This window comes from Lissotriton helveticus, chromosome 3_2 (assembly GCF_964261635.1).
Source record: "Lissotriton helveticus chromosome 3_2, aLisHel1.1, whole genome shotgun sequence".
Classification (NCBI taxonomy): domain Eukaryota; kingdom Metazoa; phylum Chordata; class Amphibia; order Caudata; family Salamandridae; genus Lissotriton; species Lissotriton helveticus.
Window position 1 is genome coordinate 324,384,924 of NC_136062.1, and position 27,101 is coordinate 324,412,024.

Genomic DNA, 27,101 nt, shown 5'->3' on the forward strand with positions numbered 1-27,101 from the left:
TTGGTGTGTTTCTGAGACTGTTTTGAAACTCAAAGTATTTGCTAAGATGAGAAAAGATTTCTTTAATTTAGATAGAAAATAGTGTGCTTTAAGGAGAAAATTATGAAGAAAGTTGTGTTTTTCAAATGTTGCTTTGTCTCAAGTGTTTTACAAATAGATTTTGTTTCTTTGAGAAATTGTAATTGGAGAAAATGTGAAGTATTAGTACTGACAGGGCTTTTATGTGCATAGGAGCTGTGGAGTGTTTTCAAATTATGACTTGTAAATCGTTTTTGAGAAAAAGCAATGGTTTTAATATTGATGAGAAGGACATAATGGTGTCTGCTTCTTTATAAGGTAATTGAGAGTCTCTGATGTTATTTTTCCCATTTCAATGTAAGAAGTTTGTCTGTGGAGCAAATTGCTTGTAAATATGCTCCCACCTGTGCATGGCAAATTTAGATTTTGAATGTTTGCGTTACATAGGCATGTTAAAGGTGACTGAAACATGGTACAAAGGCAATCAAAAAACGCTTTTATGTGTCTTAAGGACATTTTAAGTCATTTCCCCATGTGCAGTGTTTTCAAATTATGAGTTGAAAATCGTTTTTGAGGTAAAGGAATGTTTTCAAAATTTATGTGCGCCATATGCCCCCAAATTTCTTTTTCAGGGGTGCAGCAGGGTGTTCTTGAGACACCCCTGCACCCTCGGAAAAATTCGTAATTTGCGATGAGGTAATTGCTAATTGCAAATTGCACCTTCATTCCTATGGGCCTCCTGCTGCATGGAAATGAATGGGTAATTTGTAATTAGCAAATAGGTCATCGCAAACTAGGAATGGTAAAGAATCGCTATTTATTCCTTAAAGTTCGCTATTTAGGAAATGCAAAAAACTTTGATGATACATATGGCGGTTCATCTCTAACAAGATAAGAAGCATAGGGATAGATTTATGATGACTGGCGCATCACCAGGGATGTGTTAGTCATTCTGTGCCGCTGTTCCGTCACCTATGGTGTGCTGCATTTACAATGCGGCGCATCATGGGGCAAAAACAGCACAGATGCGTGATGTATCTGTGCCGTAAAGGTGGCGCATTGCTTGAGTTGTATTGCAAGTGTGATGAAGCTCCAGCAAGGCTCAGGGGTGCCCCTGTCGCAGGGTTTCTGTTCTCACACAGAACTGTGGACAGAGGATTGGAACCTCGGCGAATTAGGGTGTCCCAAAACTCACCTTAGTAATCAAAACCCCTTAGCAAGCTAGGTACAGTGTCACATTGGATATAACAAACTCTCAATGTTTAGACAATCCAGAATATGAACTTATAGTACCTCAGGATACGTGGAACTCATGAACAGTCGGTCGTTATATAGTTCTTAGAAACCAGAACATGGAGTTAAGAAGAACACATGTGTATTTGAAATGTTTATTTACTAATGCCGTCTTCTCAGGCGTAGTATCTTAGATAATACAAGTACACATATTATCAGTAGCAAAATTACCAGCATAGTTAGTAGTACATAAAAAGCGAATGGTGACAGTATGTTAACATGCTGTAAATGAATAAGAGTTAGCAACACTTATAAGCAGCCGCGGGCCGTGGAGGGAGTTACGGTAGGGCAGGGAGGCGGGGAGGGGGAGGGGCAGGGTGGAGAGGGCTCCACCCTGCCCCTCCCCCTCCCCGCCTCCCTGCCCCACCGTAACTCCCTCCACGGCCCGCGGCTGCTTATATCTCACCCTCCCTAATACACATAATATATTATTTGCTAAGAAGGTCTCTTTGTGTTGGTTTAGGGCGTGCCGATACTTTAGTGTCTTAGATTTGAAGGAATCACATCAGCATAAACCAGCTCTCTCTTCATGTGAACCGCATCAAGTGTTGTGTATGTGTGTTCGGCAAAGCAATATAAAACCCGCCTCATGCCCAGAATTGGCAGAAGCTGCACTTATGTTATGAGTATGAAGTCGTGGAGATCAGACCTCATAACAATTCTGTATCGTGTTGTTCTTGAAACTTCAGCACTCGCTGTACAGATATAGTTTAACAAGTAAAGCAGATAGTAGAGCAATAACATATTATTGTCATGTAAATCACGATGAACTATTAGGTTGAAAGCTAAAGCAACAACTAAGTGTCGTGTGCAGAAGTTGCAAAAAAGGAAAAAATGGCGTTTAAACCGGTAATGAGTCCATGCTAACTTAACACGGTGTAAAGATATCCAGGACCTAGATGACACCTCCCCATGATCCGGAAACGAACTGAATAAGATAATAGAAGTGCCATCTCATGAGAGCAGATTGCAAGTTTATATGTGGACGGTCCGCAAGGTAAAACATTAAAAACTAGGAAAATTTAATGCTAAAGAAAAATAAAACAGCCAAGTACTTTATCGAGTCTTAAGCCAATAGGCAAGCTAAATAATAAAAACTTGACAAATAAGTCAATGAATTGTCAATGAAATGCTAGTACTCAGCATATCAAACATGAAAAAGGTCTATGACATAACTGTGTATGCAAAATAAGCTGCAACAGCCTCCAATAGGAAGTCACCGTCTTCATCCGAAAAGAGTTCAGCCATCCAATTTAAAAGCGGAAAAGAACATACGTGCTCTCCCAGCACCGGATCCTCTATCAACATCAGAGGACAGCTCGGTGGGTTTTCAAGAAAGCTCTGTTCCAAGAAAGACTGTGTTGCCGCCAGTAAATTCTAGGGACCAATTAGTCCATGCATCAATGCCACAGCCATAATCCTTTCGCCAGGACAAACCAACTTGTGAGTAATGATAGGAGTCATCAGCTGATTAAAGTTGACGTCAGGAGAAACCGGTCCGCAGAGACACAAATCAATGGCCCAATCGAAATCACAGGTCAGGCAGTGAAATACAGGCTGGACACAGGTGAAGTAGGAGAATCGAAAAGATAATCCATATGCCGTGCTTAATATCGCCAACGGCATTGTGCCATAATATTCTAGCATGCGATTGCGGAACAGTGTCAGCAGCTGCAGGGCGGGAGCTTGCACAGGAGGGACATCCATATTTAAAAATGTAAAAAAGCACAAGAGCGTCCGCTGGTAATGCAAGTAAAAATGGGAATACACGAAGCAGAGTGGAAAAAATAGAATGAAAGAAAGCAGGGATGACTCCAAAGATTTTCTCAAATGAAGTCACGAGACCACTGGTAACAACTTTAAAAAAGTGCGCCAGGCCCTTTGTGGAGGACGCGTTAGAGATAGTCCGAACCATCTTGCTGAAATGGAAAGGCGAATCTGTATTTAAAAGGGTCTGCACCTCTGTACGGGTGTTCGCTATGTGAAGCACGAAAGTTTCACGGGCCGAAGTCAAGGCCACCTCTCTCTGAGACAAAAGAGCTCTTATTCTTGTCATGCCGTTGAAATGTGCTCCCAAGGTTGGTATTTGTGGCCAGATTGAAAACTCCCTATGTTCATGTGTGGGAGGAAATAGAACATTTCTGCAGCAAATAACCCGTTCATTTACTGTTACGATAAAAGGAATACTTTTAATTAACCCAGAACAATCTTCATTATTGAGCATCAAATAACTACCATTTTCCAAGAACTTGAACGTGGGGATGATAGCAGGAACTGGTGTGCCTTGCAACACGCAAGCCATATTTGGTCGGTGTTTGTTGCATGAACCGTGTAACTGTATGTGCCTACACATTAGTGAATGATCTGGCGTCTCAGTGCATTCCTCTCCATTCAGATAAACTTCTTGATCATCTTTGAAAATCTGTATGTGTATGGAAGCGACCAGACCTCATGAAGAAAACCACTACCTAAAGGTTAATAACGACCTATTGGTATATATTTCATACAATTTGAAAACTTATATAAAGCAAAAGGCAGCGTTATTAAACCGTGGATAAGGCACGTTGCCAAAGCAGTCAACCTTTTGGATTTATACTGGAAATGTTAAAGGAAGAATTACGGAGTAGGGCCTGTAAATCTTTAATGGACAACGAGTAAAATTACTCCAACCATCATATTCCTCTAACTCCGGGATAGTAGGGGTGTTTAATTTTTTAGAAGTAGCCAATCCAAAGCATTTGGTCTGGGAAATTGTTTCATTCACAAACAACATATGATTTGGGATGAGACATGCACGGTGGAAAGCCTCAGTGCCTTGTACCTGCCAGGTTCGTGAACCCCAAACTGATGTAGATCCTGGATATTTTTACTCTGTGTTAAGTTAGCATGGGCTCATTACTGGTTTAAACGCCATTTTTCCTTTTTTGTAACTTCTGCACACGACACTTAGTTGTTGCTTTAGCTTTCAGCCTACCTGCGTCAAGATCTATGCCTGCTTCAAGCAGGCGCAGGGTTTTGATGTAGCTTTGTCCTATCTGATTGTAAATGCGGCACACCGTGGGTGGCAGAGCAGCGGTGCACGTTAACTGGTGCATCCCTGGGGATGTGCTAGTTAATATAAATCTGCCCCTTTACATTTAATTATGTGCAGGGGACACAGAGTAGGTGAGGTTTATCCAAGGTTAAGAAGAGATGAGTCCTGTTCAGTGAAAAATTGGAGATAGGCTTCAGTATATTATATACTTAAGTAGTGTGTTAAGTTTTTGATGACTGTTATTAATTTACTGTTGGGTAATAGTGGTTAATAACATTTTTTATTATATTTTACCACAGATTCAACTGCAGATTATTTCAAGATTTTAGGATGCCAAGCAAAGAAAGAGTGAGAAAGGCTGCAAAACGTCAAAGACAGCGGGACCATGGAATAATGCAGCAGTCCTCTAACAAAAAGATTTGTCAAGTCACCAAGAAAGCACTGGGTAAGAGTCCATAAACAGTCATAAGAAATATGTCTAGTAAAAAAAATATTACTACAGAAAATGTTTCAGTCCAGAAAAGGAGAAACAATTCAAATGGTAAGGAAAGGCCAATGAGAAATGTTACTGCTAGAGTAAGAGATAACTCTATGCATGAAAGTAGAAGGAAACAACAGTTTAGGGACATTCGTAAACGAATGTTCCGCAACAGGATAATTGGGAATTTGTTAAAAAATATTAAGAAAGGTCAACAGAAAGTGGTTTTTTATAAGAGAAAAAAAATAGTTGAGAAAGTTATTGATCAGGCATTTGAAATTAAACGTAAGTTATTTATTTTAACAATCAATAGAATTAGGAAGCTAAACAAGGCAATTTATGATTTCAAAAGAAATAGTAGATGGAAGAGAATAGTTAATCGTAGTAATTTTTGTGAAGTTTTTTCTGGAGAATGGATGCATAGTTCAAGCTCTGAGGCATTTTTTAATGAGGAGAGTTATTTCCAGGATAATGATTTGGTGCATGCAGTTGACACCAGTGGTCGAGCTTATGAAGTGAAAGATGGTTGTCCAGTTGAAAAAGAAAAACTTGTGAGAACAGAGATAGAAGAGGTGTTAGGTAAGGAGGTTTTAGGGAGACGTCCTAAGGGTCCTGTGTACACCTGGAAGTGTAGTAGTATTTGCAGTGTACGACAGGATTCCATCAATTTGCTTTGTGATTTTATACGGTCATTTAACAAGATCCTTGCAGAGTGAGAGAAGTGATAGGTTTGCATGGTCATTCACTGGCTTGTCTTTCCAGGAGAGTATGCCAGAGTGTTTTTCATCATTTCAGGATGCTAGCAGTGCATCATAATAAAGTGAGGAAATTAGTTAGAATGTTGTATTATGCTAAGAGTCCAGCAATTATGCTTAAACAATTATGCGCTGCTCTTTTGCATGGTTCTGAAATAGATGTGAAGAATATATGTGAAGAAATTGAGTTTTGTTACTTTAGAAGTAAAGAGGAGAATGTTGAAATTGACCAAGAAGAAGAGAGTAATGTGGAAGATAGTGTACAGGTTTCCAGTACAGATAATTTCCAGAGGGAAATTGCGACGTTTGAGGTGAAATCAAGTGAGAGGCATAATTTCACTTGTGTGTGTTGTCGACGCACTTATTATAAGAATCAGACTAAGTTAGTGGATTTATATGGAAAAAGTGAAAGGGAAAATAATAGTGAATGGAAGGATTTTACAACATACTTGATGGTAGAAAATTGTTTTGATTTGGGATTGGATCAACGTGTGTCTACTTATTGTTGTAACAAATTAAATCAAAACCAGATGCCTGCTAGAGCAGTTCATAATAATCTGGAATTGGTTGAGATTCCTTCTGAATTGAAGGATTTAAATACTTATGAATCTATTTTGATTCAAAGTATCCATCCCTTTCAGGCTATTGTAAGAATGGAGCCAAAGACAGGGAAATTGCCTCCATCAGATTTACAGAGAGGATTAAAGGGAAGAGTTGTTTATTTGCCTCTAGATTTGAAGAAAAACATTAACACAATTGGAGTAGAAAAAGTGGAAGAGGAACCTCTTGTTATCTTAGTTAATGGGGTTCCGACAAAGAATAAGAAAATATGGCAAGATTTAGTAGATGTTAGGAAAGTCAAAAGGGCAACATTGTATTTGAAAAAATATAATAAATACTATAAAAATGTATATGTTGCAGAAGAGGAAGTAAGTGAGGAAGAGGATAGCGATTTGTGTGCTGGTCAAATTGAGAAAGTAGAACCCTGTACTAGTGAAGAAATATATGAACATTATAGCGTTCATCCTTTGCATTCCAAGGAAGTCATGGGGAATGCTATTGAGTTGTTTCAAATGAAACAAGCGAAAGGGAGTCCCATTAGTGTTTGGGAGGAAAGTTTGGAAGCTCGGTGTTTCCCACAGCTTTTTCCAACAGGTCAGGGAGGAAGATATGATGAGCGACCTCATCAAATTCCTGCTTCTGAATACCGGACTTTGCGATTGTATGCAGGAGATCCTAGGTTTCGACAATGCATTCCTTATTTGTTTCATCTCCTGTTTGAAAGCGATCTGTCTGGACTGTCATATGCAGTGAACCACATCTTGAAAAGTGGTATACACATGCAAAACATCTCGGCAAGTGACTTTATGGATAAAGTCAATGTCCAAGACAGTATTTTGGATTCTCACCTGATTAATCTCATGGCGTGTCAGCGTGGTACTAATGAGTACTGGTACCGTCGTCATGGTGATTTAAAATGTATGCTGAGGAACTTAGGAACTCCCACATGGTTCCTCACTTTGAGCTGTGCTGAGTATGGCTGGGAAGACTTACTTGAATTTCTACGAGAGGCAAATGCTAACGTAGAAAACATCGAATTCAAGACACCCGGAGAACTGTGCTCTTTGGATCCAGTCAATGTATGTAGGTACTTCAATCATAGATTTGAAGGTATGATGTCTTTCATCATGAATAAGAAGAATCCACCTCTTGGAGAGGTGTTGGATTTCTTCTGGAGGAAGGAGTACCAAGCAAGAGGTGCTCCACATATACATATGTTGCTGTGGATCAAGGATGCACCTAAATTTGGAACGGATGCAGAAGACTCAGTGATGAGTTTCATAGAACAGTATTCTACGTGTGCTGTTCCAAACGCAAAGGAGAAAAAAAGCCTAAGAGAAAAAGTTCTACGTTTCCAAAGCCATCGATGTGGAAAGTACTGTCGTCGTAAATTCCGGAACAAAGACAAGTTCTACACCAAATGTCGTTTCGGCTTTCCACGACCGGTGATTTCTAAAGGAAGAGTGAACAGTTTGATGTCTTCGCTGCGACATAATGTGATGAAGAAATCACCTAAAAACACATACAATTTGAAGAGGAACGAAGAGTCTAAGTACATCAACGACTACAACCCGGTGATTTTGTCCATGTGGAATGCTAACATGGATATACAGTTTGTGGCTGATAACTGTATGGCTGTGGCTCGGTATGTGACATCTTACATCACCAAAAAAGAGAAGACAGAATTGAAGGATATGTGGGAGGACATTTCCCATGAAAAGAGCCTCAGCAAGAAGTTGTACAGTTTCAGTCTGAAGATGTTGACGCATCGAGAAATCGGAGCTTACGAATGTTCTGACCGGTTGTCTTCAGCAAGTCTCTATGCCAAGTCCAGGAGTATCGTTTGGGCGAGTGTTGGTCTTGCTGCAACGCGTAATCGAGTTCTGAAACCTGTGCGGGAAATTGAGTATTTGGCGGAAAAGGAGCCAAACAGTACCGACATTTTGAAGAGCAACATGTTGGATACATATTATCCAAATCGAAGCAGTCACCTCGAGAATGTTTGTCTGTATGAGGTTCTGCAAAATTACATATTCAAGAGGAACATCAAAGAAGATACTGAGAAAGGAGTGTATGCTGTAATAGGAAGTGAGGGATGTCTGGTGAAGCAAAGAAAATGCCACTTGATAAACCATCGAAAATTGAGTGGCGAATCTCCTGAAAAAAAGGAGTTTTTCTATTTAGCACTTTTGCAACTTTTTAAGCCTTGGCGTGCAGAAGAGGAACTGCTTGGAGATTTCCTTTGTTACGAAGACTCATTCAATGCTGCCAAGGAGACCATAGAATGTCCTGCTTTTCCCAAATATGTAGAAATGTTGAATGTGGAAATTGAGCAGGAAGCAACGATTGCAGCCGAGATTGCCAGAGACAGTTCTCAGGACAGTCAGAGTTCTGCTTCATTGAGTCAGGATCCACTAGGAGGACCTCTTATCGAAAATGAAGCTGCCACTGCTATGAATGAAGTGGAAAGAGCCATGGCACATGCTCAGGAGGATGCGGTTAACTTAGAAGAGTTGGAAAGACAACTCAACGTTGAGCAGAGGAAAATATATGACGAACTTACCATGCAAATTGATCATGGATTAAGTCATGACAAGAAAGAGTGCTCATGTACGTCGTTGAAGCCTGTCCGACTGTACGTGAGTGGAGAAGCGGGAACTGGAAAAAGTTTCCTTATTAAAGCAATTTCATGTTATTTGCAGGAAAGGACAGAGTCATCGCTGTCTTGTATTGTCACCGCTCCAACTGGACTGGCAGCACATAACATTAAAGGGATTACTTTACATCGTTTACTGATGCTGCCAGTGGAGCATGACAACAAATTAGAATATCACAAGCTATCTGGAGATGCTTGTTTTGAAGTTTCAAGAGTCTTGAGGAAAATGAAACTTCTTATCATTGACGAAGTAAGCATGGTTTCCAATGTCATGCTTGCCTTTGTGCATTTGAGAATGCAAGAAGTTCTCAAAACAGAGTATGATGTGTTATTTGGTGGCAAACACATCATTGTTTTCGGAGATCTTCTGCAGCTGACACCAGTGAAAGGGCAACCTGTGTTCAAAATGCTCACGCATGAAGATACCAGGAAGTGCTTAGGGAGCATTGGCAACGTCAATATATGGTTAAACTTCAATTATGCTGAACTGCATGAAAATATGCGTCAGGCAAAGGATGAAGTTTACAAGACTATTCTACAAGATGTTAGAATTGGAAAAGTGACCGAGCATGGGAAAGAAGCTTTACATGCACGATTACTGACAAATTTATATCCAGACGAAGATGTTGTGCCTGAGAATATTTTTCAGAAAGTTACTGAGAAAAAATCTGGAATATGTTTGATGCCAACTCTTGCAGAATGTGCCAAATTCAACAACAAAATGTTGCATTTAGAAAAGCAAGAGATTGTGAAACTGGAAGCTATTGACAGAGTAGAGCATATGGGATCAACAATTATTTTGTCTGAGAATGTGAAAACAAAATTGGATTCATTAGAGAAGAGTATATCTAAAACTGCGGGTTTTGAAAAGACTCTGAATGTGTGCTTCAACTGCCGTATAATTTTAAGAAGGAATTTACATGTTGAAAGAGGTCTGGTAAATGGATCAATGGGTAATGTTGTTGATTTTGTGAAATACAGAAATAGAGATGGAATTGAATTTTTAAAAATTAAATTTGATGGCATTGAGGAAGTACAGCTAATTGCTCGTTGTTCTGCTAGATTTTTGCTTGTAAAAGACTTATATGTTCGTCGTAAGCAGTTTCCTGTTTGCTTGGCATATGCGGTGACAATCCATAAATCGCAAGGTTTAAGTGTAGACTGTGCATTGGTGAATATTGGCAGTTCTGTGTTCAAGGAGGGTATGGCATATGTGGCACTGTCACGAGTTAGGACTTTATCGGGATTGTACTTGATTGAGTGTGATGTCACAAACATTTGTGCGGATCTAGATTGTGTTAAGGAATACAATAGGTTGAGAAGAGAGTATGCGCCACATTTGCCTCAGTATCCTTTGTTTGAGAAACGTGTGGTAGGCCGGAAACGAAGAAATGTGACCAATACTGGGGAGGTTGTAGCAAAAAGACGAAAAGTCGATGAACCTGAAATTATAAGCAGAAAGAAAAAGGATTCTGTTGAAGATGTTGTTGGTTTTCAATTTGAAAACAGTTCTGGTGTCAACTGCTATGCTAATGTAGTGGTTAATGTTTTGTTTTCTCTAGAAAATGTAAAAGAAGAGATTGTGGTCAATTCTGATCAAAGATTTTGCAGTTTGTTAAATTCTGTGTTAGAGAAATGTAGCACTGATAGGACAAACATAGAAAGTGTGTCTGAAATTCGAAATCTGTTAGACAGATGTTCAGGCCAAACACAATTCTCTCAAAATAGTCAGCAAGATTGTCAGGAGTTTTTAATGTATATGCTTGATGTATTGCATGATGAAGGTGTAGATGTAGATCACCTGTTTGGGCTTTCTTATCAATGGCAGCATGACTGCGAGAACTGTAGGGTATCAAGTACTACTAGTGTAGACTCAGAAAGATTTATATATTTAACTTTGCCAGACAGTAAATCAGTCTCTTTTAATAAGCTAGTAAAAGCAGCTGATCACAACATGGAGTGTAGCCAATGTAAATCTGAAATGATGTCCACATTATTTATACGAACATATGGCCAGTATGTCATTTTAATGTTCCAACGATGTAGGCCTGATGGAACAAAATTGACAACTTTAATTAAAAATTTTGTGGCTTCACAGTTGTCAATATCAGGAAGGACTTTTGTAACTGTAGCAATTATATATCATGATGGTCCTTCAATAACATCAGGACATTATACAGCTTATTTAAAGTGTAGAAATGACTGGTCATTCTGCAATGATTCTGTTTTAATTTTCCCAAAAAAATTGCCATATGACCTTAAAAACTCTTACCTGGTGTTTTTAAAACCAAAATTTTAGGGAAAGAATCTCGGGATGTGCTCTGAGGAATTTCAAGAAGTTCTCATGGCTCCTACACTATTTGGCCTTGAGGATAAGTGTAGTACAGAGACATAACTTCTTACCATAACACTGGACGTCATGGAGAAATACGTGCACTTTGAATGAGTTCAGAAAAACTATTTCTTTTTATAAGCTAATTGAAGCAGCCAATCAAAACATGGAGTAGAGGGAATGTAAGTCTGCAATGCTGTCTACTGTTTTACATTGCTTTGTGATTAAAAGTGATGTAGAGAATTAAATAATTGTACTAGTCATAAAGGTAGTGTAAGTCTGCTTCATAGTAAGCAGTATCAGTGTGATAGGAAATGTAGAACATGATTGAGCAAGAAGGGGAAGATATTACTAGTCCAGGATTGTGTAAATGATCTTCAACATTTTAATTCTGAAAGTTGCGGAAATGCGAAAAGACGGGATTGGCTTACAAGAAATCCAAGAGTTATAAATGGGTCTGACAAGATTTGGCCTTGTGGAAACTTGTGGTAGAGAGCAAGAAGTCATTTATTGTATGTAACATGTTTTTGAAAACGATGGAGGTTTTCTTTCAGAAAGTGGCGGGTTGAAAGTAATAACAGCACAACAGAGTGTAAGCTGTTCATAGGACATCCTTGGCCGTCATGGAAAGTAAGTTAACTTTAAGGAGTTCTGAATTCTGATTTGTTATGTTGTATGGGTTTTTTAAACACAATCATTTTGATTGTGTTTTTTTTTCCCCACTGTTATATGATGAATACCTTCAAGTCACTGTTTTTAGTGAAATTTGATACATTCTGAGAACAGCAAAAATAAACCATTTAACATGTATAGTTAATTCTGTTCTGTTTGCATTTATGATGTGCATGTAGAACTGTGTAGGAGGCATGGAGAAGGTGAGGCTTCTGTAAGTGTCAAAGTTGTTGCATACAGTGAACACATTCACACATCGGTCCACTCTTCCTTGGATGTGGTGGAGGTGGTGGGGAAGCACCAGCTGAAGCTACTAAAGAAGCCATTGCTCACTGGTAACAAAGGGTCTTTCTCTCACAATGATGAAAGTCAGAGTGAGGAAAGAAAGAGGGATTTTCATCATTTGGGAAGAACAATAGTTCTCAACCAATGAAAAGTGTTCATTTTAGATTATATGACGTAGTCTTACATCATTAGGAAACCAAAAGTGAAATGAACCAATGAAAAGTGTTATTACCAAGTCACATGACCTGCTGTGTTTACGTTACACGCTTTGCAGGGCCTCCCGGTTTGCTTCCAGAAACCTGTGCTTTGCGACTTGGTAAGCGTACCAGTTCGCTAACGTAGTACGTCATATGACGTATCACGCGACAACGCGAAACGTCATGCGGACGGGAGGCGTCACGATGTTGTTTTCTAACGCGGCAGTTGCGGTAAAGAAACGTTTACCGGCTCGCGGTCTATTTCGCGGCATCAAGGTCAGCTAACGGGAAGCTTCCCGATTCGCGAAGCGGGAACGAAGAAAAAAAAATATTTAAAAAAAAAATTATTCATAAACATATAAAATATAATTTTGGATTTAAAGAAGAATACATTTTACAGCTACAGATATTAGCTGTTAAAAAACCAATGAAATTCACTGAAAAAACCATAGGTTATAGACCATATATAGTTAGGAATTAGCATTTACAAAACCTTGAAAATTCACTGAAAAAACCATAGGTTATAGACCATATATAGTTAGGAATTAGCATTTACAAAACCTTATTTTACTCACACAAAACCATTGAAATTCCATATATAGTTAGTTGCACTAACTATATATCGCGCACCCGCAATCCACTGCTGATGATGTCACATATTACATCATTCATGACATGGTCAGTGACATCACTGATGACATCACTGATGACATCTCAAATGACATCACTGATGACATCACTGATGACATCTCATTTGACATCAATGACCACATCACTGATGATATCATTCATGTGACAATACAATGCATCTCCTCACATTTTAATATAACCTCTGTTTCACCCAGTGTTAAATACAGAGTATAATTTTTGAAACCATTGACACACCAATACTAGTTACTACATACGCACTCACTGATTCCTATGTCTACACACACATTCACTCATTCACCCATACAATCATTCATACATACAATCACTCATCTTTACAACACTATCATATGCACTCATACACCTATACAGACACTCACAGTCTGCCACTCATCCATGGAGTTACTCACACACCTAGTCAGTCCTGTAAAGAATCAATGACACTTCCATTTTCTTGTCTATACAGTTAAACATAGAGCACCTTACATTTTCAAACATATACTAACACATACTTACCTTCTTATACAATCATTGATACAAGTACACATTGATCTGCACAGAGTCACACACCTCCCAGCCAGCCACACACACACTCAGTCTCCCATACAAATACTTGGACAATCAATCAGTAACCCATATAGTTAATCATATAGCTACTGATCAACACATGCAGCAGTTTACAGAACAACAGACATAATGATGCACAAATTAAGACAGTTTAGTCACTAACCCATGCACTCAGTGAGACACATTTAATCACTCACTCATACATTCAGTCATGCACCTACTAAATCCTTTGTCCAGACACTTATACTTCCACTCATTCTTCAATATGTAAGACACTTTTTAACTTTACAGAAACATACAGTCACTGGATGTTGTCATCAGTGATGTCATCAGTGATGTCATCAGTGATGTCATTTGAGATGTCATCAGTGATGTCATCAGTGATGTCACTGACCATGTCATGAATGATGTAATATGTGACATCATCAGCAGTGGATTGCGGGTGCGCGATATATAGTTAGTGCAACTAACTATATATGGAATTTCAATGGTTTTGTGTGAGTAAAATAAGGTTTTGTAAATGCTAATTCCTAACTATATATGGTCTATAACCTATGGTTTTTTCAGTGAATTTTCAAGGTTTTGTAAATGCTAATTCCTAACTATATATGGTCTATAACCTATGGTTTTTTCAGTGAATATATATATATATATGTATGTATGTATTACCTACTGGCAGTCGCCAGTAGGTAGTTATAGTTAGAACCTAGTTTCCATAGGAAAAGTATTTTTTGATTTGCTAATAACGTTAATGTCGTTTGACGAATCTTTGCGAACTTCTCCCAAAAAAAGTTCTATCCAGGTTAGCTCCGATCCTGAAAGTTTGTGGGTGATTTGTCAAGCAGGGGCTGGGAAAAAAGGGGGGTCCCAAAATGTGTTTTCTCCATATCTGAAAGAAACACGTTAGTGTTAGATTCCTTACCTTAGAATATCCCCAGGCGTCAGACTGGATCCGGAAAGTTTTCGTCAGCAGTACCCCCGAGCGTCGGTAGGCGTCGTTTGTGGCTCCGCGTCCCTCGTCGGCGTCGTGATCGCCGGGATGATGTCATCAGAGTACTTAGACGCCACCCTCGCTCGTTGACGTCAGTTCTTCTTTTTTCCGCGCCAGCGAGCGCAAAACCAGGAAGAGCTAGTACCCTTAGTAACTTTTTGACTATCTTTTTGGTCTTTTTGACTATCTCTTTTCGAGTCGACTTCGACTCCTGGTGCCAGTAGGGATGCCCGGTTTCAAGCCGTGTGACCCCTGTCACCGACTGATGTCGCTACCTGACCCCCTTTGCCGGTGTCTCTACTGCCTAGGAGCCGAAAACGACGACACATCGTGCCCCGACTGCCGGGCCTTGATGTCGAAGGCTAGGTGGGAGCGGTCCCGCAAGCTCCTCGAGATCCGGCAGTCGGCTCCGCACCGCTTGAGGTCCCGATCGAGGAGGAAGTCGAGGGGGCGTTCGCAGAGCCGGAGCCGACACCGTTCGTCGGGCTCAAAGTCCTCACATTCAGGTAAGTCGACGCACTCTTAAAAGAAGTCGCGTGACCGGCTGAGGGTTCGGGTGGCACCACCCGCGCGGCTCCACAGGAACCGCAGGCATCGCATCCGGTCCCATACCCTCTGGTCCCTGGACTACATGCGATGTCGGAGGAGATTTGTGATTTCCTTGTGGCCATGAGGACTCACTTCCCTCCGTCAAGGACTGCCGGCGTGCTTTCGGGCCCGCAGACCTTTGGCCCCGGCGCCGTCGTCAACTTTGGTCCCAAAGCCGCAAGGCCCGGGGGATCCAGGCCTGGATCCCGGTAGACGCCAGTTGACCTCACGACTCCTCCACTGGCACCGACCCCGATGATGTCACTCCCGTCACCGTCCTCGGACGACGACGCCCCTGGTTTCCGCCCCGGTCCGGGTCCGCAGTCGGACCTGCGACGCTTGGCGCCGTCTCTGGCATTGATGGGTGCGCAATTCACCTTTGACCCGGCTCCATCATTTCAGCCTGTTTATCAGGACACGGATGAAGGGGAGGACTGGGAGGGGTCTGAGGACCCTCTGGCACAACAGTGCCAGTTAAGTCAGGACTGGGCAGATGAGCTGGGGGAGGCCAGTGGTCTTGACACATCACCTGACACTGGATTAATCTCTCCTCCCTCCGTGGCTACGGAGGAGGGTGCTACTTATGGTGTGGTGTTGCGCAGGGCAGCCTGATCGGGAATACAAAAGGTTTGACCAGTTTGGGAAGAAACTGTTCTCCTCACTTAGTCTGGGGTTGCGGTCTATCAACACTGCATGCCTTTTGGGCCGTTACACCTACTCTTTGTGGGATATGGTTGCGGACGTGCTGCCCCAGTGTCTGGAGGAGGCCCAGGCACAGTTCGCCCTTGCTGAGGGCCGGGATGCAGCATGTTATTCAATCAGATGTGGACTTGATATCACGGACGCGCTGGGCAGAGCAATTTCCACGACGGTGGCGATCCGTCGCCATGACTGGCTGAGGTCCGCCAATTTTTTGGGGGATGTCCAGTCCACGCTCATGGACATGCCCTGCGATGGCCGTCGCCTTTTTGGTGACAAAGCAGACAGTGCGCTTCAGCGTTTCAAGGACTCCAGGGCTACAGCCAAGTAGTTGGGCCTGTCGGGCTGGTGGCAGCAGTGTTCTGCTTTTTGAGCCTTTCGTGGCCAAGGGAGGGGCTTCCCCACATGTTCGTCCAGCCACAGGCTGCAGAACCAACCTCAAAGCGGATGTGGTAACCACCGTGGAAGTGCAGGGGGACAGAGGCCCGGTCAGTCCACATCCACTCCCACGGCATCTGCCTCAAAGACTTCCTAGTACGATCTTTCAGGCCCATTCAACGGCAGTGGGGGGGCAGGGTTCGCCATCACCTCCTCCACTGGTGTACCATCACGTCGGACAGGTGGGTGCTGCAAATCATCTGAAGGGGTTGCTCCCTCCCCTTTGAGGAGATCCCTCAGGCCATGCCACCGCAGTACTACCGCATGTCAGGGGATCACTTGCAGCTTGCAGAGGAAGTTATGGCCCTCTTGGCCAAGGGGGCCATCAAGCGCGTTCCTGGGCCAGAAGTAGGACGTGGTTGCTACTCCCACTACTTTCTAGTTCCCAAGAAGGGCAAAGGGGGCCTACGCCATATCTTGGACCTCCGGAGCATCAACGACTTCCTCCACAAGGAGAAGTTCAAGATACTATCTTTAGCTCACGTCCTGGCTGCCCTAGACCCTGGAGACTGGATTGTAGCATTGGACTTGCAGGATGCATATTTCCACATCCCCGTCCTGCCGGCCTACCGGCGCTACTGCGGTTCACGGTAGGCCACGAGCACTTTCAGTTCACCATGCTCCTTTTCGGCCTCACCAGTGCCCCTTGGGTGTTCACGAAAGTGATGGCAGTGGATGCAGCTCATCTGCACAGATCAGGGGTTCTAGTCTTCTCCTATCTTGACGACTGGTTGTTGAAGGCGGGCTAACCGCAGACAGTCGTCTCCTACCTCCAGACTACGGCCGATCTCCTGCACTCTCTGGGGTTCTCCATCAACGTGCCGACGTCGCATCGGAGTGCCTCCCAGAAGCTCCTCTTCATCCGAGCGGTTCTGGACTCGGTGCAGTTTCGGGTTTATCCTCCCGAGCAGCGGGTTTAGGATATTCAGGCTCTGATTCGATTCTTTCAGCCTTTATCCCGAGTTTCAGTTAGGCTGATGCTGCAGCTCCTGGGGCTGATGGTACATCACGCCAGGTGGCGGATGCAGGCTCTGCAGTGGGACCTAAAGTTCCAGTGGACACAGCATCAGGGCAACTGGTCGGACTACGTCCTGATCTCGGAGGGCACTGCAAGACAGTTGCAGTGGTGGCTCATGGACCGCGATTGGGTCAGTGGCAGGTCCCTCTCCCTACACCAGCCGGAGCACGCAGAGGGGACGGATGCGGCCCTCCTGGGATGGGGGGCCACATGGGAGAGATGGAGATCAGAGGTCTCTGGTGGACTCCCGGCTCCATATCAACCTTCAGGAGCTGCGGGCGATTCGACTTGAACTGGAGGCTTTCCTTCCCTCTGTCTGGGGAGGTGTAGTGCAGGTGTTCACGGACAACACCACCGCCATGTGGTACTGCAACAAACAGGGTGGGGTGGGGTCATGGACCTTTTGTCAGGAGACTCTGTGCCTCTGGACATGCCTGGAATGCCAGGGTGTTACCCTGCTCGTTCAACACCTGGCAGGTTCCCTGAACGCCAGGGGGGACGAACTCAGCTGCCGGTGCATGATGGATCACGAATGGCGGCTGAACTCGGATGTGGCGCAAGGTCTCTTTCAGCAGTGGGGAGAGCCTTGGTTAGATCTATTCATCACCGATTCTGCGTGTTGGAATTTCCAAGGCGGCACTCGCTCGTAGACGCTTTTCGTCACAATTGGAGTTGCGGTCTGTTGTACGCCTTTCCGCCTATACCACTTCTGCCCAGAGTACTGAAGAAGATCAGGCGCAACTGGGCCCAAGTCATCCTTGTGGCTCCAGAATGAGCAAGAAGAATCTGGTATCCCGAGCTACTCAGTATGTCAGTCGATCCCCAAATTCGTCTGCCTCTTCAGGAGGACCTTCTGTCGCAGCAACAGGGGACGGTCCTCCACCCGAACCTGTCCAGTCTCCACCTACATGCGTGAAGATTTAGCTGCAACATTTGAGGCCATTTGACTTGCCTCCTGAAGTCTGTGATGTGATTCTGGCAGCCTGGCGTCCCTCCACAAAAATGGTTTACGCCTACAGGTGGGACAAATTTGTGGCATGGTGCACAGCAAAGGCTGTGGATCCACTTTCTTCCCCTCTTTCAGAGGTTCTCCTCTTCCTTCTATAGCAGGGATTCCGTTCTCCTACAGAACTGTGCATAGAGATTTGGAACCACAGTGAATTAGGGTGACCCAAAACTCACCTCAGTACCCAAAATCCCCTTACCAAGCTAGCTACAGTGTCTCATTGGTCATAACAAACTCCCAATGTTTAGACAAACCAGAACATGAACTTACAATACCTCAGGTCACGTGGAACACATGAGCACTCTTTCGTTATACAATCATTTCAAACCAGAACATGGAGTAAATGAGGACACGTGCATATTTGAAATATTTATTTACTAATGTTTTCTCAAACGCAGTATCTTAGATAATACAAGGAAACATATTATCAGAAGCAAAGTTATCAGCATAGTTACTAGTCTATAGAAAGCAAAAGGTGACAGCATGCTAAAATACTGTAATGAATAAGGGTTAACAACACCTAATTCTCACCCTCCCTAACTAGCATATTATATTAATATCTAAGAAGGTCTCTTTGGGTTTTAGCAGGGCGGCCCCATACCTCAAGATCCTAGTGTGAAGGGATCACATTAGCTTCCAGCAGCTCTCTGCATGCGAACCGCATCAAGTGGGTATCGTGTGCTCTAAGCAAAGCAATATAAAACGCGCCTAAAGCCAGAATTTGGCAGAAGCTGCACTTATGTTATGTCTATGAAGGTGCGAAGATCAGACCTCACAACAATACTGTGTTGAGTTATCCTTGAAGCTTAAGCACTCACTGTACAGACATAGTTTACCAAGCAAAGCTGATATCAGAACACTAACATATTATTCTCATGTAAATCACAACGCTTTTCTAGGCTGAAAGCTAAAACAACAAGTATGTGCCGTGTGCAGAAGCAGCAAAAAGGAAAAATTGTGTTTAAACATTTAATAAGCTCATGCTAACTTAACACGGTATATAGGTAAGCAGTAACTATATGACACACCCCCATGATCCAAGCACGGATAAGATAAGATAAGGCAAGGGGCATATCATAAAAGCAGAGTTCAAGAACGATGAGCCATGTCAAAAGTTAAAAATGATGGAAAAAGGCTTTCATAAGTCAATTTAAAAATTCCAACTTGCCAATCCATTGTTCACTTTCACTTAAGTCTATAGGTCTGGGAGGTGAAAAATGCATTCACAATCTGTAAAAATAATTTGCAAGGAAAAAACTGGTCGTCATCAAAAAACCTGAAAGGTCTTTAAGACGAGACTGTATATGCAAAATATGCAGCAAAAGCCTCCAGCATGAAGTCACTGTCATCATCTGAAAACAGTTCAGCCATCCAATTTAATAGTGGGAAAGAACATACGTGCTCTTCCATTACCGGAGCCTCTATCACCATCAGAGGACAACTCTGTGGGTTCTCAAGAGAGCTCTGTGCCAAGAAATCTTGCGCTGCTGCGAGTATGTTCCAATGACCCATTAGTCCATGCATCGCTGCCAAGGCCATAATCCTTTTGCCAGAACAAACCAACTCGTGAGTAGCGATGGGACTCATCAGCTGATTAAAATCGACGTCAGGAGACACCGTCTTGCAGAGACACAAATCAAGGGCCCAGTCGAAATCGCAGCTCAGGCAATGAAACACAGGCTGGACACATGTAAAATAGGAAAATCAAAACGATAATCCATATGCCGTTCTTAAAGTCGCAAGCGGCAGTGTGCCATAGTATTCAAGCATCCTGTTGTGAAACAGTGCCAGGAGGGGTCGCGCGGCTTCTTGCACAGGAAGGGCATCCATTTTCAATAAAGCAAAATATCACCAGTACACCTGCCGCGAGTGCCAGCAAAACCGGGAATCCACCAAAAAGACTTGAAAATATAGAATGGAAGAAAGCAGGAATGACCCCAAATAAAGATCACTGCTAACTATCTTAAAAAAGTGCGCCAGCCCAGTCGTGGAAGACGCGTTAAAGATTGAATGAATCAGCTCGCTGAAATGCAACGGCAAATCAGTATTTAAATGGGCTTGCACCTCTGTGCGGGTGTTAGCTATGTGAAGCACAAATGTTTCTCGTGCCGAACTCAAGGCCACTTCTTTTTGGGACAAAATAGCTCTTATTCTACTCATGCCATTGAACTCTGCCGTCAAGGTTGGGATGCGCGGCCAGATGGAAACATCCCCTTTCCCATGCGGGGGTGGATACAGAACATTTTTGCAGCAAACCACACGTTCAGATACAGTCACCACATAAGCAACACCTTTAATTAACCCACAACAATCCTCATTATTTAAAAGTAAATAACTGCCGTTTGCCAGTAATGTAAAAGTGGGGATGATTGCGGGAACTGGTGTTCATTTCAAAACACAGGCTAAATTGGGCCGTTCCTGGTTGCAAGAAACGTGCAATTGAATGTGTCTACACATTAAAGAGTGATCTGGTGTCTCTGTATACTCCTCCCCATTCAGATAAACTTCATGTCCGTCTTTTAAACACCTATAAGTAAACAGGAGGGACCATTCTTCATGGAGAAATGCATTACCCAATGGTTCATATCGACCTATAGCAACATATCGCATACAATTTGTAAATTTATATAAAGCAAATGGTAATGTTATTAAACCGTGGATAAGCCACGTTGCAGCAGTGGCCTCTGCCACAGAGAAAGGCAAGGATTCTAACCTTTCAATACGTAACATGGAAAAAGACTCATCTCGCATGGAAAGCAAGCGCTGCTTGTGAGTCAAATTAAAAGGGGCAAAGAGGGAGGACACATTCATGTAGGGCCATGGCACCTTGCCAGCCTTCAGCGTCTGTAGGGTCCACGCAAATTGCATAATAGAACGCAACTGATTTTGACCATGGTACAACTCAGACACTTCTTCCTGCACAATATCACTACAGAGGACACAATATTATCTAACGTGTAAATGCGGGAAGAAAGTATGTTAATACTATTATCTACCACTGCAAGCACCTTTTCTAGATTATCTTGATCAATAGTTCTAAGGCGTTTCGCCGCATCAATCTGTGATGTCTTCCAGATTTCATTGTAAATCGCATATATCCATCTTTTTGATCTACCATTAGCCGGGCCTTTTATGAAATCATTTAAGTCTACATTATCATTCAGCTTGGAAAGATGCAGTTTAACCACAGCCAAGGTAGAGTGTTTCAGCCAATTTTGACATCATTTGCCAACTGAATAAGTCGTGACAGAATGTTCAGTTTCAAAACATGGATCAGGTCTAACTTGTGTAAAGCCATCAGATAAACCCAGTAAACGATGCTGGCATGAATCAGCACTCCTGTGCCACATCCGCCAACCTTTTGGATCCACACTGGATATGTTAAATGAAGAATTTTGCAATAGGGTCTGCAATTCCCTAATGGAAAACTGAGTAAAATTACTCCAGCCAGGATATTCTTCTAACTCAGGGATGGTAGGTGTATTTAAGTTTTTAGAAGTAGCCAATCCAAAGCATGTTGTTTGCGAAATAGATGAATTCAAAAACAACATATGATTTGGGATGAGACATGCACGGTGCAAAGCCTCAGTGCCTTGTACCTGCCAGCCTTTAGAACCCCAAACAGATTGAAGGTCAATAGATTCCTTCCACAACTCGTAGCCGCCAACAGCTAGCTGATCAAGAAAGGATTTCGAGTACAATAATTTAGTATCGGTAAGTCTAACCTTGGACATTGGCTTCTGTGTCATTTTAAAATAAAAGGACTCGGGATTGGACTGATTGAAGTCGGTAAAATAAGTGTACTTTTTCAAAAAAGTACTCGAACTTCCTTGTATAGGAGCTGGGCAATGCTCCCATTGCGTATAATTAACAGCATACCTTCTGGAAGTAGTTTTATGTAAGAAGTGATTGCCAAAATGTTGTTAGCAAAACAAATCACCATAATTAGCAGATTCTAAGTACAAATCCTCAGCATCAAAGGCAACATAATATTTCAAATCAGAAAACAAAGTCTCTACAGCCTGAACATCCCAATCATCAGAACGCATGGTTTGTTTCACAACATCCCCCATGTTAACTCGAAGCACATTAGGGACATTTACAACCTCAGTAGGGCCATGGATTTGAAATCTAACGGCATCCCACACAATCCCATCAAGGACAGGCCAAGCAGTGATGTTAACAAAAGTCAAATCTCTTTTCAGTCTGTGTGCCGAATGCGACGAGGAAAGGGGGCCAAAGTTCCATTGAGATGTCGAATGCATGTTCTTTCCTCGACATAGTGTCCATTAACAATTCGGAAAAAATAAAACACAAAACCTATTGACATAAAAAGGTAAATTGAAAAAAGCACCAGCCAAATATATGTCCAAGGGGGAATCAAAAAATGTTTTTTAAATAAACTGCCATAAACTGCAAACCGTGAGGGCTTCTTTGAGGCATCCGAAACAGTGTCAAAAGAAAATCTGGATTTTGTGGCCAAACGTGTCTGCAGATCAGGCATAGATAAGTCAGTGGGGTAAGTATAATCAATTTCATCATGGTCTGTACCAGGCAAAGTACTCAACAAAGGACTGGAAATTGTAGGCAACTCGATGGCCACTTCTGGTTCAGGATTAGAAGCTGTGGCCAAAACAGAATTTCTCACAATGGAAGGAAAGGAAACTGCCGGTGTCATTCAAGAAGAATCGGCCACTCTGTGTATCTTGACATTGTAAATTGAGATAAACCTGTTTTCCTTACGACTTAGAAGCGGTGGTAAAATGACTGTTCTTGTGCCCTTCACTCCAAGGACGGGAACCGGAGCTCGGTAGGAAGGACCAAATTCTTTCTTGTTATCGATCTTCTCTCGAACCAGTTCTCCAACTTGGGGTAGCCAGCCAACTTCCGGGATCTGCAACGCAACATCCGATGTGGAGGGCAAATGTTCCTTTGCAAGACTGTCTCTGGTCTTTTGTAGATCCTGTAAAACATTGCAATGTTCATCTACGTCAAAGGTTGTGGCGCGAGCCACGCAGTCTAGACCATCAAGGTCAGGGACGTACATCTTGATGCCAAAGAGCATTTCTTATGGGGTCCGCCCACCCAGAGACCTTCTAGGGAGATTATTAAGTGCACGCTGCACGCCATTGAGGTGGGCCAGCCAGTTTCTGCCAGTGCCTATAACTCGAGCTGTCAATGATTGCTTTAAGTCACGGTTCATTCGCTCCACTACACTATGACCCTCAGGTCTGTAGGGAGACGAAAACTTGACTTGGACCCCCATCGAAGTCATGGCCTCCTTGTACGCCTTAGAGGCGAAAGCCGGACCCTGATCCGAATGGAAGGTACCACAGGCAAAAATCCCTGCAAAGACACGCAAATCTCTTATGACAGTCCGTGAATCAGCGCTGTGATGGGTCCATACCCACACAAAGCGTGTGCATGAATCAACTGTTACTAAGATGTACTTATACGTAGTATCAGAGGAAAAAGGACCGCAGTGATCTAAATAAACACAACCTAGCGGTTTAATAGATATGTACAACTGTGTCTGTGGCAGACGCGCAGCAGTCGAAGGTTTAATCTGCTGGCAAATGTCACATTGAAGGACATAGTCTCGCGTCTTTTCGTACAGTCCCCGCCACCAGAAACGTTGTTGTAATTGAGCGACAGTGGCTGAGACGCCCGCATGCGCAGACGCCACACCTTCATGCGCCGCTGTAATCAAGCTAGCTCTGCTATCCGAGTTGGGAATCAAACGTTCTCCAACTTCAGGAATAGTCACAAAAGGAACCTATTCGGGACTTAAGTGGTATGTGTACTTCGAAGGGAACCCCGTAGGATGTTTACCTCCCTTCTCAGTGGCAGCAACAGCCTCCAAGATGTCATCATCAATCTTACTTTTGGACTGTGTAACTGCTGCAACTAAAAATGTCGATACCGCTGATTTCGCCGCTTCATCAGCAAGCGAGTTACCAACAGCGTGAACTCCCACACGCTGATGGCCGAGAGTATGAATCACAAACACGAGTGGCAATTGCTCTTTGAGCTCTGCCACTCGAACCCAGATCATCTTGTCTTTTATTGTGCTACCCTTGGAATCACGAAAGTCATTCCGAATACAAAAGAACAAGTTTTCATTGTAAGACTGGACACAGTAAAAAGAATCACTTACAATTAGAGTTGTCACACTAGGATCAGCGTACTCCAACGCGAGTAAAAGAGCACGAAGCTCCGCCAATTGTGCGGTGCAGTCCCCTAGAGTCTGCGTGTGCACTACTCTGGACTTGAACTCATCGTTCACCATGGCACCGACCACAATGCCGCATGCGGAAACATAGGCGTGTTTAGAGCCATGCGCAACCTGCGCCGAACCATCAGTGTAAATGATGCAATGGAAGTCCTCCAAAGGTCGCATAGTTAGAGGAGCAGGATGAATAAATTCATACTGCAAGTACTCCTGCGACCGTAATGAGGCGTCAAATATAAACGTGACATCCGTGGACGTCAAGGAAGCAGCCCATTAAATCCACCGAGGGTGCAAAGCTTTAGAATTCGGTACACTGGATTTCGTAACTGCCTCCAAATGAGGGCAGGGGGTAACAACCAACATGCGTTTCCCTGTGACAGAGCATGTTCCTTAAGAATTGCCATGTGTACAGCCGTCAAAACTTTCTCCACAGTGAAAAACCGCATTTCAGCCGAAGTGTACAAGTGTGACTTGTAAGCAATAGGTACTGTGTCTCCTTCATTGAAAGTGAAGTACGTGAAACCCACCGTTCCAGGAATGATTCTTATCACCAGGTTAGTGTGGTTATCACGAGTCAGTAAGAATTTAGAAGCGAGCAGATCAGCCTGCAAGGATTGCAAAATGGCTGAGTGGTCAGGCAACCAGCATGATTTGGAAAAAGTTGGTTGTATCAGAGCATACAAAGGCTTGATACGCTGGGCATATTCTGGAATGTAAGTTCTCCCGAAATTTAAGAAACCCAGCAAAGACTGTTAATTTTTTCAGTGTTGTCGGAGCGCGCACCTGTGCGCATTTCTCGAGGAAGTGAGGAGCCAAACCTCTACCTTCGTTGCTGAGCTCATAGCCCAGGAACAACACTGTGTACTCCGCAATGTGCGATTTTGCAAAGTTAAATTTGTAACCCATGTCTGCAAAGTTACAAATTATGCTTTTTACTCGACACAGATGCTCCCAATTTACGTCGTCCGTGAGGTATATGTCATCCACATACGAGCATGCATCCGGGTCGATTCTCTCCAAAAGAGAGACTATGCGGGCGGTAAAATTCCCAGGGCTATTCTTATAGCCCATAGGCAAACGCCGAAATTGTTTTTGGACACTGCCGCCAGTAAAGGAGGTTCATTGGGAACCCAGACCATCCAATTGATGGGCATAAATACCGTTGGAAATGTCAAGCGTGGTTTTAAAACGCTTACGCACAAGACTATGCACTAGGGCAGAGCAGTGAGTATTCTGTACTGCACAGTTACGGCAATGCAAGTTTAAATGCTGGTAATCCAACACCAAACGATATGAACCGTCAGGATTGGTCACAGTAAAAAGAGGGTTATTTATCAGTGACACACATGTTTCAATTACTCCCTGATATTCCAATTGTTCAAGGATTGCCGCGACGGAAACCTTGGCTTCACGCTGTATGTAAGTAAGTAAGTAAGTAAGTAGATTTTTATTTGCATAGTTAATTAAAACCATTGCAATCCCTCATTTAAAACATTTTCTACATACAATACATTTTTCACCGCAACCATAAAATTACATCTATTTAAATTTTTTAAAAATATGTATATATTCCATTTCACATTTCCTATTTAAAATCTTCGAGTTAATATATTTTACAAAATTTGTTAAATAAGATTCAATTTAGTTTTAATGTCCTCTGAGGGCTTAGCGAGGTTTCGACTTCCCACTTTCTCATTTCCACCATCTTCAAAAATGTAATATTTTTTAGGCAACATTAATAGTTCAGCTGAGTTTAATAAACTCTAAAAGCATAATGAAGGGTCAAGTTTCTGCATCCTTTTTTCTACCTCCTTCATAAACTTCACCAAGCTACAGTTCAACTGCGGGTCATTTGGTGCAACACAGGCAAGGACTGCATGTCTTCGTGAGCGTATTCCTCGCTGGTTAAATTGGAATTTCAGCAACTGTTTCCTTTCCTCCGCCAATTTGTCGCAAGAGCACAACAGGTGTGGCATGTCCTCAGGCGCCATGCCACATAACCGACAAAGGGATCCGCCATTATCCCTAAGCCAGTGAGGGAGTTGACATATTCAAGGTAACAGGCCCAATCTATACTTTAAAAACTTCAATTTTGTGATTCTTAAGTACCCGAAGTCAAGGTAGCTCTGAAGACCTTGTTTAGAGTAGGAGTTTAGGATTATCCACCCATGTGACCTTTTAGTAACACACACTTTATCTTCAATCCATGAGAGGTATTTTATTGTTTTCTTTACCAATCTTTTGATCGTGATATGATTGGTAGGGGTATTCCACAGCTCCTGTAGCCCTACATTCGCCAGGCTGTTTTTCAAATACTTAGCGGATGGCGAGGCTGGATTTTGCTCTAGTTCTGACCATAAGTAGCTGTTTAAGGTGCCCTTTTCCCCCTTCCGGACTTTGTCCCACGTATTTATAAAGGCCCCCTGTCTTGCTAGAGACTGCTTCTGGCCGCCAAACTCTAGCCTAATTTGAGGTGGGGAAGTTGTTTTTGGCAAGCTGAAGATAATCCTATATGCGGCTGCTACAGTTTTATCCAGAATCGCTGCATCTCTTCCTCTCTGTACTTCACTCCCATAAGTAATGGTGGGCAGCAGTTTGGCTCTTATAACTTGTACCAGGGGCAGAAGAGATGG

The 27,101-nt window shown here is 42.8% G+C and overlaps 1 protein-coding gene across 1 annotated transcript in view; it reads right to left on the reverse strand.

The window, feature by feature from the left end:
- The window catches only part of LOC144826313 (sodium-coupled monocarboxylate transporter 2-like), a 717,317-nt gene that overhangs the window by 461,420 nt on the left and 228,796 nt on the right, over positions 1 to 27,101 (reverse strand). The window lies entirely within an intron of this gene.